Source organism: Salvelinus sp. IW2-2015, linkage group LG13 (genome assembly GCF_002910315.2).
Source record: "Salvelinus sp. IW2-2015 linkage group LG13, ASM291031v2, whole genome shotgun sequence".
In the NCBI taxonomy this organism is placed as follows: domain Eukaryota; kingdom Metazoa; phylum Chordata; class Actinopteri; order Salmoniformes; family Salmonidae; genus Salvelinus; species Salvelinus sp. IW2-2015.
This window is the reverse complement of record NC_036853.1, coordinates 819,436-833,831: the sequence shown is the minus strand read 5'-3', so window position 1 is coordinate 833,831 and position 14,396 is coordinate 819,436. Positions and strand designations below refer to the sequence as shown.

At 40.0% G+C, this 14,396-nt stretch overlaps 2 non-coding genes across 2 annotated transcripts; both read left to right on the top strand.

Moving 5' to 3' along the window:
- The first annotated feature begins 12,342 nt into the window (after positions 1-12,342).
- LOC111972406 (small nucleolar RNA U3) lies at positions 12,343-12,552 on the top strand. Its single transcript, XR_002878432.1, has one exon. It is a non-coding gene; the product is annotated as a small nucleolar RNA U3 (small nucleolar RNA).
- Positions 12,553-13,346: 794 nt separating this feature from the next.
- On the top strand, positions 13,347-13,552 carry LOC111972436 (small nucleolar RNA U3). The gene has a single exon (XR_002878458.1). It is a non-coding gene; the product is annotated as a small nucleolar RNA U3 (small nucleolar RNA).
- The last annotated feature ends 844 nt before the right edge of the window (positions 13,553-14,396 follow it).

Genomic DNA, 14,396 nt, shown 5'->3' with positions numbered 1-14,396 from the left:
TTGCTGCCAATCTGGAAAAAGTCTGTTTCCCTGTATGGTGGAATGTGGTAGATGCTATTTTGGAAAAATGCTGTTACAGTTTTTGACAATTGCTTACACATGATTTCTGAAACTCTGGCTCCTTTTCTCGAGACTCTGCACACAAAACCCCAAAACACACAACATGCAAAACGTCACACATCTCTTGCAAAACCAAACACTTAATTCAAAACTATTTGAACTCTTCTCAAAGTTGTGTTTTTGCATCAAAACTCTACACACAAACCATCAAATGATTAGCTCTTATACACTCCACCGATACACAGATGTGATAAATGTAAAACACTACTAACTTGTGTATTTTGCATGTTCAGTGTGCAGTGGAGTCCACGGCAGTTTGTCATAGCACTCACACGTACATGTATGTGCACAAATACATACAGTATGTATGCATATTCAGTATATACAGTTGAAGTCGGAAGTTTACATACACCTTAGCCAACTTCCTGACATTTATTCCTAGTAATAATTCCCTGTCTTAGGTCAGTTAGGAACACCACTTTATTTTAAGAATGTGAAATGTCAGAATAATAGTAGAGAGAATGATTTATTTCAGCTTTTATTTCTTTCATCGCCATTCCCAGTGGGTCAGAAGTTTACATACACTCAATTAGTATTTGGTAGCATTGCCTTTAAATTGTTTAACTTGGGTCAAACGGTTCGGGTAGCCTTCCACAAGCTTCCCACAATAAGTTGGGTGAATTTTTTTTCTCTTTCAGTTCTGCCCACAAATTTTCTATAGGATTGCGGTCAGGTCTTTGTGATGGCCACTCTAATACCTTGACTTTGTTGTCCTTAAGCCATTATGCCACAAGTTTGGAAGTATGCTTGGGGTCATTGTCCATTTGGAAGACCCATTTGCGACCAAGCTTTAACTTCCTGACTGATGTCTTGAGATGTTGCTTCAATATATCCACATAATTGCCCTGCCTCATGATGCCATCTATTATGTGAAGTGCACCAGTTCCTCCTGCAGCAAAGCACCCCCACAACATGATGCTGCCTTCCCGTGCTTCACAGTTGGGATGGTGTTCTTCGGCTTGCAAGCCTCCCCCTTTTTCCTCCAAACATAACGATGGTCATTATAGCCAAAGAGTTCTATTTTTGCTTCATCAGACCAGAGAACATTTCTCCAAAAAGTATGGCCTTTGTACCCATGTGCAGTTGCAAAGCGTAGTATGGCTTTTTTATGGCAGTTTTGGAGCAGTGGCTTCTTCCTTGCTGAGCGGCCTTTCAGGTTATGTCGATATAGGACTCGTTTTACTGTGGATATAGATACTTTTGTACCTGTTTCCTCCAGCATCTTCACAAGGTCCTTTGCTGTTATTCTGAGACTGATTTGCACTTTTCACACCAAAGTACGTTCATCTCTAGGAGACAGAACGCGTCTCCTTCCTGAGCAGTATRRCGGCTGTGTGGTCCCATGTTGTTTATACTTGCGTACTATTGTTTGTACAGATGAACGTGGTACCTTCAGGTGTTTGGAAATTGTTCCCAAGGATGAATCAGACTTGTGGAGGTCTACAATTCTTTTCTGAGGTCTTGGCTGATTTCTTTTGATTTTCCCATGATGTCAAGCAAAGAGGCACTGAGTTTGAAGGTAGGCCTTGAAATACATCCACGGGTACACCTCCAATTGACTCAAATGATGTCAATTAGCCTATCAGAAACTTCTAAAGCTAAAAACATAATTTTCTGGAATTTTCCAAKCTGTTTAAAGGCACAGTCAATTTAGTATATGTACTACTGGAATTGTGATACAGTGAATTATAAGTGAAATAATCTGTCTGTAAACAATTGTTGTAAAAATTACTTGTGTCATGCACAAAGTAGATGTCCTAACCAACCTGCCAAAAACTATAGTTTGTTAACAAGAAATTAATTTGTTGAGTGGTTGAAAAACAAGTTTTTCAATGTAAACTCAATGTATGTAAACGTCAGACTTCAACTGTATATTCTATCTATTAGATTATACAATAACACATATATATAAATCACCACTTAACAATTTGAATGATGCTGTGGGTAATAAAACAACCAGTGGACCATTGGGCTATTTATTGTTACAAACTGAAAAAACTATTGTAGCATTGACCTTACGTGACCCCACACTCTTAGAGAAAATGGTTCCAAAAGGGTTMTTTCTTGAGGGATAGGGTTCTACCAAGAACCATTTTCAAATGAATAACCTTTTTTGGAAGACAAGTTAAGATAAATGGTTAGTGGCTCCCGAGTAGTTTTAGAATGGCCTGCGATGTGGTTTATGTGGTTTATGTGGTTTATGTGGTTTATGTGTAAAATGTGGTTTATGTGGTTTATGTGGTTTATGTGGTTTATGTGGTTTATGTGTAAAATGTGGCACGTCAATCCACTATAGAATGACAAAAACATTGCGCCAGTAATATGGGTCATATCTTTTGAACTGTTTGGGCTAAAAAAATAAGCAATTTTCTCTGTAGTAATGGTGCAAACATAACGGTCACGAATCTGCGTGTTTATTCTCTATGGCACCGAGAGACCGTGATGCAGCGAAGTGTAATCATTACAACAAAGATGATTTGTTAGATCTTTTTTTCTAGGCACACTGGTGCTCCCAAAATAAAATTCCAGGTCGAACAGCAAGATAATTAAGAACAATTTATAGTAGACCTAAATTGCTTGTGTCTACTTGAGAAGTAGGCCAGTTAGCAAACTTTAGCCAGCTAGCTAGCTAGGTTAGCAAAGAAAACATAAAGTCGTTTAAAGTTGGCTAGCAATAAAGATTAGGCGTAGTTATAGTATTAATGTACAGTATATATATATTCTATCTATTAGATTAAACAGTAACACATAGACATATATCGGCACTTGACAATTTCGATTACAGTTTTGATTACAGTTAATAACAATTTTTTCAGCATATTACACATAAGGCAGTGCAATCAACACCATATTTAAGGTATTATACTGTGTATTCTACAGTGTTTTACTGTTGAAATTACAGAAGAATCTTACAGTGTAGGCTTAACACACAACAAAATCAAAGGTGTACATTTAATTCGGAAAGTGTCCCACTGAACTGGTSTTAAAATAACACTTTTGAACGTGTTAAAGATTTTACTATGTTGCAGTGTTTCCCATTTAACTCTGGAAAGAGCGAATAACTTGAGCGGAACGTATACACTACATGACCAAAAGTAGGTGGACACCTGCTCGTCGATCATGGAGGCATTGTCATGCTGAAACAGGAAAGGAAAGGGTCTAGCCATCTTACATATAAAACCTTATTTGTTCATYGAAAATTGTGAATAACTCACCACAGGTTAATGAGAAGGGTGTGCTTAAAAGGATGCACATAACTCTGCAATGTTGTAGTGGAGAGAGTCTCAGGCTTAAATAATTTTCCACTCACAGTCTGTGCCTGTATTTTGTTTTCATGCTAGTGAAGGCTGAGAATCCACTCTCACATAGGTACGTGATTGCAAAGGGCACCAGTGTCTTAACAGCACGATTTGCCAAGGCAGGATACTCTGAGCACAGCCCAATCCAGAAATCTGGCAGTGGCTTCTGATTAAATTAAATTTTCACAGAACCGCTTGTTGCAATTTCGATGAGGCTCTCTTGTTCAGATATCGGTAAGTGAACTGGAGGCAGGGCATGAAAGGGATAACGAATCTAGTTGTTTGTGTCATCCGTTTCAGGAAAGTACCTGCGTGATTGCGCACCCAACTCACTCAGGTGTTTCGCTATATCACATTAAACATTGTCCGTAAACTTRAGTTAATTTGCACACAAAAAATCATRCAATGATGGAAAGACCTGTGTGTTGTCCTTGTTAATGCAGACAGAGAAGAGCTGCAACTTCTTAAGCATAGCCTCAATTTTGTCCCCCGCACATTGAATATAGTTGCGGAGAGTCCCTGTAATCCTAGATTCAGATTATTCAGGCGAGAAAAAACATCACCCAGATAGGCCAGTCGTATGAGAAACTCGCCATCATGCAAACGGTCAGACAAGTGAAAATTATGGTCAGTAAAGAAAACAATAAGCTTGTCTCTCAATTTAAAAAAAAAACGTGTCAATACTTGGCCCCTTGATAACCAGCGCACTTCCGTATGTTGTAAAAGCACTACATAGTCGCTGCMCAYATCATTGCACAGTGCAGAATATACACAAGAGTTCAGGGGCCTTGCTTAAACAAAGTTAACCATTTTCACTATAGTGTCCAAAACRTCTTTCAAGCTGTCAGGCATTCCCTTGGCAGCAAGAGCCTCTCAGTGGATGCTGCAGTGTACCCAAGTGGCGTCRGGAGAAACTGCTTGCACTCCACTAGGTYTCCCTGTTATGGCTTTTGYACCATCAGTACTGATACCAACATGAGCAGCAGCTACGTTTAGCTACATACGGACCGTTAGTGGAATTCCCACGAGAGAGTAACGGTTAATGTGATTGGATGTTAATTATTTGACTAGGCTACCTGTATTTGACCTTGTGTTGTTATTTCACTGAACACTAGATGCTTCAATTTTATTTTTGGCACTGAAACGAGGCTACTCAGTCGAGAGARAAAAAACTCACCCAAATGTATWGCCCCGATGTGAAGATTTATAAAAATAAAAATAAATGTGAATCACATTTTTATTTGGCGTACCCCTGACGGTATTGAGTGTACCTGTACCCSAGTTTGGGAATACCTGCTCTACKGCTTTTAAACAAATTATTGTTACTCTAAAAGTTTATGGAATTGTGTTAAGATGGTCATACCATGGATCATTTAGATATTTGATTTTGAATTTTAGGACCCCTTTAGGACCCCCCCCCACAATTCTTTTTACAAAGTTATTTGATAAAATATAGAATTTGGCCTGTATTACTATAGCCTCTTAGAAACGCATTGTATAACACATTAATCAAAAGCAAAAAAACTGTAAAAAAAAAAAAATCTTAAGAAATAAGGTTTTGAGGTGTCTGTCCTATGTTTAGGAGATAAAAGAAGGCTCAGCAAATATATATATATTTTTTGGACACATATTTAACCCCTTATTTTTGTTTGCACAAAACTACCTCCATACTATGGGTTACCTTCAAACGAGTCTTGTGACACTTGTGGGGGTCGTAAAGAAAAATGGAGAACTCCATTGTTTTCACGAGAGTCATAATAGTTTGTAGCTCAAATGGTCCGGACTCTACAGACAGAAGCACATCAGCGTTACTGACTTCAGATGAGTCCCGTGACACTTGTGCAAAACGTAAACCGTTCGGAAGCTACAGATATTTTTGTGAGAAGACGGATTTTCGGGATGTCTCATGGTCTGACAAACACACTGTAATCAACCACTTTCCACCATGCATGCGGAAGGCTCACATAGACGGATGTGGTCGATTGAGATGCAGCCAATGCAAAAAAAAGCGGATATCTCTAGTTTAAACTGACGGATTCTGATGGGGATTTTTTAAATGATGTGCGTCAATCTAAATCAACACTAGGTAACACTGGCCAATTTGCTGTGTAGTTATGTAATCTGAAGTTATGGGCCAGTCGTAGCACTTTTCATAGGTTTATGTGTTCACACAATGTAATTTGCATGCAGGGGGACAGATATACAGAGAGGTACAAGGTTAATATGTAAAAAATAAAAGATAAATAAATAAACTAAAGGTTTAAAGGTCCTGTTTTGACTCAGGCTTGCCTCAAAAGTTTTCAATTACAGTGTTTGTACTCTTATGCAACTTTGCACATATGCTTTTCTTTAAGAACACATTTCAGGCACGTCGGCCGGGTTGAGGGGTGGTAGTGGTGGTGTCTGAATTAGATAGGGTTTGTGGGGGGTAGAAGTGATAAATATGTTGAATACCATGCTGCAGTTCAGAGGGTTGACAGCATCACAGTGAGCACCATTTATAAGAGACAGAGCTTAAAGATGTTGTTTACAATAATGGGTCATTCAATTACTAATGTTGTTCAGTTCGCTATTATGTTCTGCCAGGTTCATCATTTTTAAATGTCCCACCAGAATTCTCTCAATTTGTGGTTTATGCTTTTGTAAAAAAAAAATATATATAAACACCACCATAGTGCGCAACATGAAATGTAAAACAGGTGTGCCTCACCACTTGATTTTGATAAAAAGCGAAATAAACATTCCTGTTGCACCTGTGACTTTGTTTTGTGTAATTGAGAACTTATACATTTAATACATAAAAAAGCCATATTAATAAGATAGTTCACCCAAAAATGACAAAATGACAGTGGGTACATTTACATGCACACAATAATACGAAGATTCGCAAAATAGTTTGATTAAAACATTTACATACTTTGCAAGAAGAACAATGTCTCTAATAATCCTGTTTACATAGACACATCTGAAATCAACCTGATGGGACTTTGAAAATGCAGAAAATCAACAATCTATCAAAACGTACTATCACAGAAACGTTATTATTTTTGGGAAACATATTAGATTCTGAGTTTTAACATATATAACATTTTTATGTGAACATTTTTGAAGGTCCATACTTTCACGCTCTTCTCAATTTACATCAACAACATGGCTCAGGCAGTAGGAAGCTCTCTCACCCATTTATATGCAGATGATACAGTCTCCCCGGATTTTGTGTTAAACACTACAACAAAGCTTTGTGTCCAACAAGSTTTCTCTGCCCTTTTACTGGAACGAGCTGCAAAAAACACACAAACTGGACAGTTTTATCTCCATCTCGTCATTCAAAGACTCAATCATGGACACTCTTACTCACACTTGTGGCTGCTTTGCGTGATGTATTGTTGTCTCTACCTTCTTGCCCTTTGTGCTGTTGTCTGTGCCCTATAATGTTTGTACCATGTTTTGTGCTGCTACCATGTTGGGCTGCTGCCATGTTGTGTTGCTACAATGTTGTTGTCAAATCAAATCAAATTTTATTTGATGTTATGTTGCTGCCATGCTGTGCTGTTGTCTTAGGACTCTCTTTATGTAGTGTTGTGGTGTCTCTCTTGTCATGATGTTTGTTTTGTCCTACATTTTTTGTCCCAGCAGGAAGCCTTTTGCCTTTTTGTAGGCAGCCATTGTAAATAAGAATTTGTTTTCAACCTACCCTCCTTAGTTAAATAAAGGTTAAATAAAATATAAATAAATGTACGATTTTCCGAACTCACTTCACTCATGCAAAAGGCTTGCGCTGCTCGTGCTAGCACATGCACAGATCAAATACACTGCTGGAACTCCGATTAAGGCGTTCCAATCTAGGTGTTTAATAAGTTTATACTTACTTTGATTATGGCCTTATGCTGATTAAGAAAATCAGAGTACGGTGAAACATAAAACAATCTCTTAAGAGGTGCTGAAGAAGCTGGCAAGATTCTTGATAACTAGCTTTGTCAGGTGGGTAAGTGTCTTCTCTTGACCTTTCCAAAAAGTCAATGGATCAGTATCCTCTGGGGCACATGGTTCATGCAATTTCCTGGATTTCCTACTGGAACGGTCAGTCATGTACTCAAGGGTTTAGAGTGTGACTGTGTTGGAGGGGTTGCAGGTACGGTACCTCTGCATATCCAGAAGAGGGGTGACCTTTGCAAGGAGAAGATCCTTCATACTGTTTGCCTCATCCCCAGAACACCAATCCACTTTGAAGCGTGGATCCAGGCATGTTGCCAACTGAAACACTCCATCACTTCGACAGCCGTTTTTCTCCGAGAGCTTCATGGTTTTAAGCATTTTGTTGTAGGGACATTTGCAAGGCATTTGTAAGGCGAAGACCTTTGGCACATGTTATGGAATTAGCTGCTGGTTACAACCTGGTCCCCCTAGACCATTTCAGTGGCATCCGTAAAATGGCTCCAGAGTTTCACAAAGCTTTCAGATGTTTTTCCATGTCAGTGGCTGTGAGCTTGCATGAGTCATGGAGCCGACTGAGGACTTCTGGTGTAACTCTCAGAATTGACCTGAGCATCTTCAGCTAGCTATTCCATTTTGTCGCATTTGAAATCTTTAGTTTGTTGTGGGCCTTCGGTAGCTCTGTATGGTTTGGGACAATATTCTAGACACCTTTGCCTAGCACTTGTCTAAATGAGCCAGCCTGCTCTGGGGCATCACGGACAACCAGTTGGATAGTGAGAGCAAAGCATGAACTACGTTCAGGTGGAAAGTTCTTCAGTTTGTCACGAACAGACACAACTTCCAACTCAACATCATCATGAAAAAAAATGGGCCCAATTTAAGGACACATGTAACAAAATAACACATTTAAAATGTTTTAGTGCATTATCCTTGTGCAGATGCCATCATCATCAGTCTCCTTTGATAAGATGGTGCCGACGGAGTAGGGCATTATCTTACGAGTTCCAATCCAACTTTGCTATTTAGTGGATTTTTTCGTGTTTATCTTTATTTTTTTGTACAGAAAGTTTGGTCCCGCTTTAGTTGTGCATCTTATGAAGGCTTTATAAAGCTTCAAAAGCACTGCATAAATGGATCACAAATCATCTATAACCGTAAAGCACTTCTAAACTACTGAAAGAGCTGCTTCATGTGCTTGGCCCTCCTATGTTGAACATAATAAACGGCTCTCTATCCACCGGATGTGTACCAAACTCACTAAAAGTGGCAGTAATAAATCCTCTCTTGAAAAAGCCAAACCTTGACCCGGAAAATATAAAAAACTATCGGCCTATATCGAATCTTCCATTTACCATTGCTCTCAATTTTTTGAAAAAGCTGTTGCGCAGCAACTCACTGCCTTCCTGAGACAAACAATGTATACGAAATGCTTCAGTCTGTTTTTAGACCCCATCATAGCACTGAGTGCACTTGTGAAGTGGTAAATGACCTTTTTAATGCGTCAGACCGAGGCTCTGCATCTTCCTCGTGCTACTAGACCTTAGTGCTGCCTTCGACACCATCGATCACCACATTCTTTTGGAGAGACTGGAAACCCAAATTGGTCTACACGGACAAGTTCTGGCCTGGTTTAGATCTTACCTGTCGGAAAGATAGCAGTTTGTCTCTGTGAATGGTTTGTCCTCTGACAAATCAACTGTACATTTCGGTGTTCCACAAGGTTCCGTTTTAGGACCACTATTTTTTCACTATATATTTTACCTCTTGGGGATTTATTCGAAAACATAATGTTAACTTTCACTGTTATGCGATGACACACACTGTACATTTCAATGAAACATGGTGAACGCCCCAAAATTCCCTCGCTAGAAGCCCTGTTTTCAACATAAGGAAGTGGATGGCTGCAAACTTTCTACTTTTAAACTCGGACAAAAACAGAGATGCTTGTCTAGGTCCAAGAAACAAAGAATCTTCTGTTAAATCTGACAATTAATCTTGATGGTTGTAAAGTCGTCTCAAAAAAACTGTGAAGGACCTCGGCGTTACTCTTGACCCTGATCTCTCTTTTGACGAACATATCAAGACTGTTTCAAGGACAGCTTTTTTCCATCTACTAACATTGCAAAAATCAGAAATTTTCTGTCCAAAAATTATGCAGAAAAATTAATCCATACATTGTTACTTCTAGTTAGACTACTCAATGCTCTACTTTCCGCTACCCGGATAAAGCACTAAATAAACTTCAGTTAGTGCTAAATACGGCTGCTAGAATCCTGACGTAGAACCCAATAAATTTGTTCATATTACTCCAGTGCTAGCTTCCCTACACTGGCTTCCTGTTAAGGCAAGGCTGATTTCAAGGTTTTACTGTTAACCTATAAAGCGTTACATGGCTTGCTCCTACCTATCTTTCCGAGTTGGTCCTGCCGTACATACCTATACGTACGCTACCGGTACAAGACGCCTCCTAATTGTCCTAGAATTTCTAAGCAAAACAGCGGAGGCAGGGCTTTCTCCTATAGATCTCCATTTTTTATGGAACGGTCTCCTACCCATTGAGAGACGCAGACTCGGTCTCCAACCTTTAAGTCTTTTACGAAGACTTATCTCTTCAGTAGGTCATATGATTGAGTGTAGTCTGGCCCAGGAGTGTGAAGGTGAACGGAAAGGCTCTGGAGCAACGAACCGCCTTGCTGTCTCTGCCTGGCCGGTTCCCTCTCTCCACTGGATTCTCTGCCTCTAACCCTATTACAGGGGCTGAGTCACTGGCTTACTGGTGCTCTATCATGCCTCCCTGGGCAGGGGTGCGTCACTGAGGTGGTTGAGTTACTGACTGATCTTCCTGTCTGGTTGGGCCCCCCCTTGGTTTGTGCTGTGGTGGAGATCTTGTGCGGCTATACTCGCCTTGTCTCAGGATTGAAGTTGGTGGTTGAAGATATCCCTCTAGTCGGTGTGGGCGTGCTTTGGCCAAAGTGGTGGGTTATATCCTTCCTGTTGGCCCTGTCCGGGGGTTCTTCTGATGGGGCCACAGTGTCTCCTGACCCCTCCTGTCTCAGCCTCCATATTTATGCTGCCAGTAGTTTATTGTGTCGGGGGGCTAGGGTCAGTTGGTTAACCTGGAGTACTTCTCCTAATCTTATCAGGTCCCGTGTGAATTTAAGTATGCTCTCTCTAATTCTCCTCGTTCTCTTTTCTTCTCCTCTACTCGAGAACCTGCAGCCCTAGGACCATACATCACGCAAACCGGCATGATGACTCCTTGCTGTCCCCAGTCCGCCTGGCCTTCTGCTATTCCAGTTTCAGCTGTTCTCGGCGGTTATGAACCCCTACCTGTCCCAGACCTGCTGTTTTCAACTCTTAATGAATCGGCTATGAAAAGCCAACTGATATTTATTCCTGATTATTATTGACCAGCTTGTCATTTATGAACATTTGAAAATCTTGGCTCTCTCTAATTCTCTCCTTCTCTCTTTTCTTTCTCTCTCTCGCGAGACCTGAGCCCTAGGACATACGTCACGGCAAACCGGCATGATGACTCCTTCTTTCCCCATCCGCCTGGCCTTGCTCTATTCCAGTTTCAGCTGTTCTGCCTCGGTTATGGAACCCCTACCTTCCCAGACCTGCTGTTTCAGCTCTTAATGATCGGCCTATGAAAGCCAACTGATATTATTCCCTGATTATTATTTGACCATGCTTGTCATTATGAACATTTTGAAAAATCTTGCTCTCTCAAATTCTCTCTTTCCTTTCTCTCTCTCGGAGACCTGAGCCGCTAGGACCATACGTTCAGGACTCCGGCATGATGACTCCTTGCTGTCCCCAGTCCACCTGCCTTGTGCTATTCCAGTTTCAACTGTTCTGCCTGCGGTTATGAACCGCCACCTGTCCCAGACCTGCTATTTTCAACTCTTAATGAAACGGCTATGAAAAGCCAACTGAAAATTATTCATGATTATATTTGACCATGCTGTCACTTATGAATATTTTGAACATCTTGGCATATTCTGTTATAATTCTCCACCCGCACAGCCCAGAAGAGGACTGCCACCCCTCATAGCCTGGTCCTCTCAGGTTTCTTCTAGGTTTGCCTTTCTAGGGAGTTTTTCCTAGCCACCTGCTTCTACACCTGCATTGCTGCTTTGGTTTTAGGCTGGGTTCTGTACAAGCACTTCGAGACTATTAGCTGATGACGACAGGCTATTATAAAATTAAACTTGATTTGATTTATATTGTGGGAAGGCTTGTAAGGCTACCCGAAACGTTTGACCCAAGTTAAACAATTAAAGGCAATGCTACCAAATACTAATTGAGTGTATGTCAACTTCTGACAGGATTTTGCTATAATTAAATGTCAGGAATCGTGAAAGCTGAGTTGAAATGTTTTTGTGTAATCTTCCGTCTTCAACTGTATCTCACTGGAGAAAGCATCCACACCCACACACACACAAACAGAACTCAGATCCATGGTTACCCACATAATATTTATATTGGCCAAATAGTTTTTGTATTTTTAGTGATCACTGTATAGACTAGGCAAAGGTGTGGTTGATGATGTTGAATGTTGAAGTGAAAATGGTGCTGGAATAACGGACAGTCCCTATCAGTCTTGAGACCACAGCAAAAACCTCTACATTTTTTGACTTAAATCACACAGACAACTCTTGTACCACTGGATGAGCGAAGACAAAGACAAATCTGGTGTACAACCCATAACGTCTATAGCTAAAACACACAATGTTTAAAAAGGGTGGTAGAATTCCACAAAAATAACCGGCTTTGAAATATGGATGGCTGTCCACCAACATTAGTCATATTTTACCTGTTGGCAACCAGCATCGTTGACCATATTTCTCATTTGAGAACCTCGCAATTCTCCAAAATTAACATAATTTTATTGCAACAACTGTTGATGCTGAGAATGCAACACAAACCGTGGTGCAAATGCTCTTTCAAGATGCTCCACTTGATCACAACACAACTTCACACCAAGACTATACTTTCAGGATCATTTCTATAGTTCTTTACTTGAGAAATGTGTGTCTAAAGTGGAATCTCGCTATCCATGATATGATTCAAGATATTCCCGTCAGAGCATGAAATCTGGTGGCTAGAAATGACTTTGCTCATTTTTCTTCCACCTTTGATGACTGTTCCTGTTCTTCATATGAACATGGATGAAGGAATATGTCTGAGTGGATTTAACCATGTACAACAAAACCTACTGAAATGTCTCCCAAATTCTTATTGTTAATAAAATAAATCCTATAGAATCAGTCCTGAGACCCCAGCATAAATCTTCTTTTTAGTTTTCCGACTTTCATTTATCTCCATGTCCAGCACTTATATTAGCTTCACATTGAGGTGTTTTACCATTTTCCTTCAGGACAACCTTTGACCTTCCTTTGATCTTCTACGTAGAAGAACCCTGTACCTTCTAACAACTCTTGTGTAGCTTGTGAGCGTCATAGAGCAAAACATTTACATGTGCATGTTCGATAAGTCTCAGCCTTTCATAGATAGGTTTAGTAGTTTTAATTCAAACCATTCTGTTTCACAGATGTTTGTTTAAAAATAAAATAAAAAAACCGCCGGTCCCTTCGGGATCCGTCTTCGCCTCACGAACACAGCTTAACTCAGCTCCCGTTAATCACACAGACAAACACTCGGTACCACTGGATGCGGAAAGACCAAAGACAAATCTGATGGTACAACCCATACGTCTATCGCTAAAACACACAATGTTTAAAAGGGGTAGAATTCCACAAAAATAAACCGCGCTTTGAAATTTGGATGGCTTCCACCAACATTAGGTCATATTTTACCTGTTGGCAACCAGCATCGTTGACCATATTTCTCAGTTGAGAACCTCGCAATTCCTCAAAATTAACATAATTTTATTCTTGCAACAACTGTTGATGCCGAGAATGCAACACAAACCGGTGCAAATGCTCTTTTCAAGATGCTCCACCTTGATCACAACAATTCTACACCAAGACTATACTTTCAGGATCATTTCTATATTCTTACTTGAGAAATGTGTGTCTAAAGTGGAAGTCTCGCTATCCATGATGATGATTCAAGATATTCCCGTTCAGAGCATGAATCTGGTGCTAGAAATGACTTGCTCATTTTTCTTCCACCTTTGATGACTGTTCCTTTCTTCAATGAACAGGATGAAGGGAATATTTCTGAGTGGATGTTAACCATGTACAACAAAACCTACTGAAATGTTCTCCCAAATTCTTATTGTTAATAAAATAAATCCTATAGAATAGCTCTGAGACCCCAGCATAAATCTTCTTTTTAGTTTTCCACTTTCATTTATCTCCACTGCCAGCACTTATATTGTAGTTCACAATGAGGTGTTTACCTTTCCTTTCAGAACAACCTTTGACCTCCTTTGACTTCTTCTACGTAGAAGAACCCTGCTACCTTCTAACAACCTGGAGCTTGTGACATCATAGAGCAACATGTTACATGTGCATGTTCGATAGAGTCTCAGCTTTCATAATAGTTTAGTAGTTTGTAATTCAAACCATTCTGTTCTACAAATTGTTTTGTAAAAATAAAAAAATAAACGCCTGGGTCCCTTCGGGATCCGTCTTCGTCTCACGAACACAGCTCTAACTCAGCTCCTGTAATCACACAGACGAACTCTTGTACCACTGGATGGGAAGACAAAGACAAATCTGAGTGTACAACCCATACGTCTATAGCTAAAACACACAATGTTTAAAAGGAGTAAATTCCACAAAAATAACCGGCTTGAAATATGGATGGCTGTCTCCACCAACATTAGGTCATTATTTTACCTGTCATGGCAACCAGCATCTTGACATATTTCTCATTAGGAACCTCGCAAGTCTCCAAATTATCATAATTTGATTCAAACAACTGTTGATGCTTGAGAACTGGCAACCCACAAAAACCCCCACCCAAACACCGGTGGTGCAAATCCTTTCAAGATGCTCCACCTTGATCACAAAACTTCTACACCAAGACTATACGGTTCAGGATCATTCTCTATAGCTTCTTTAACTT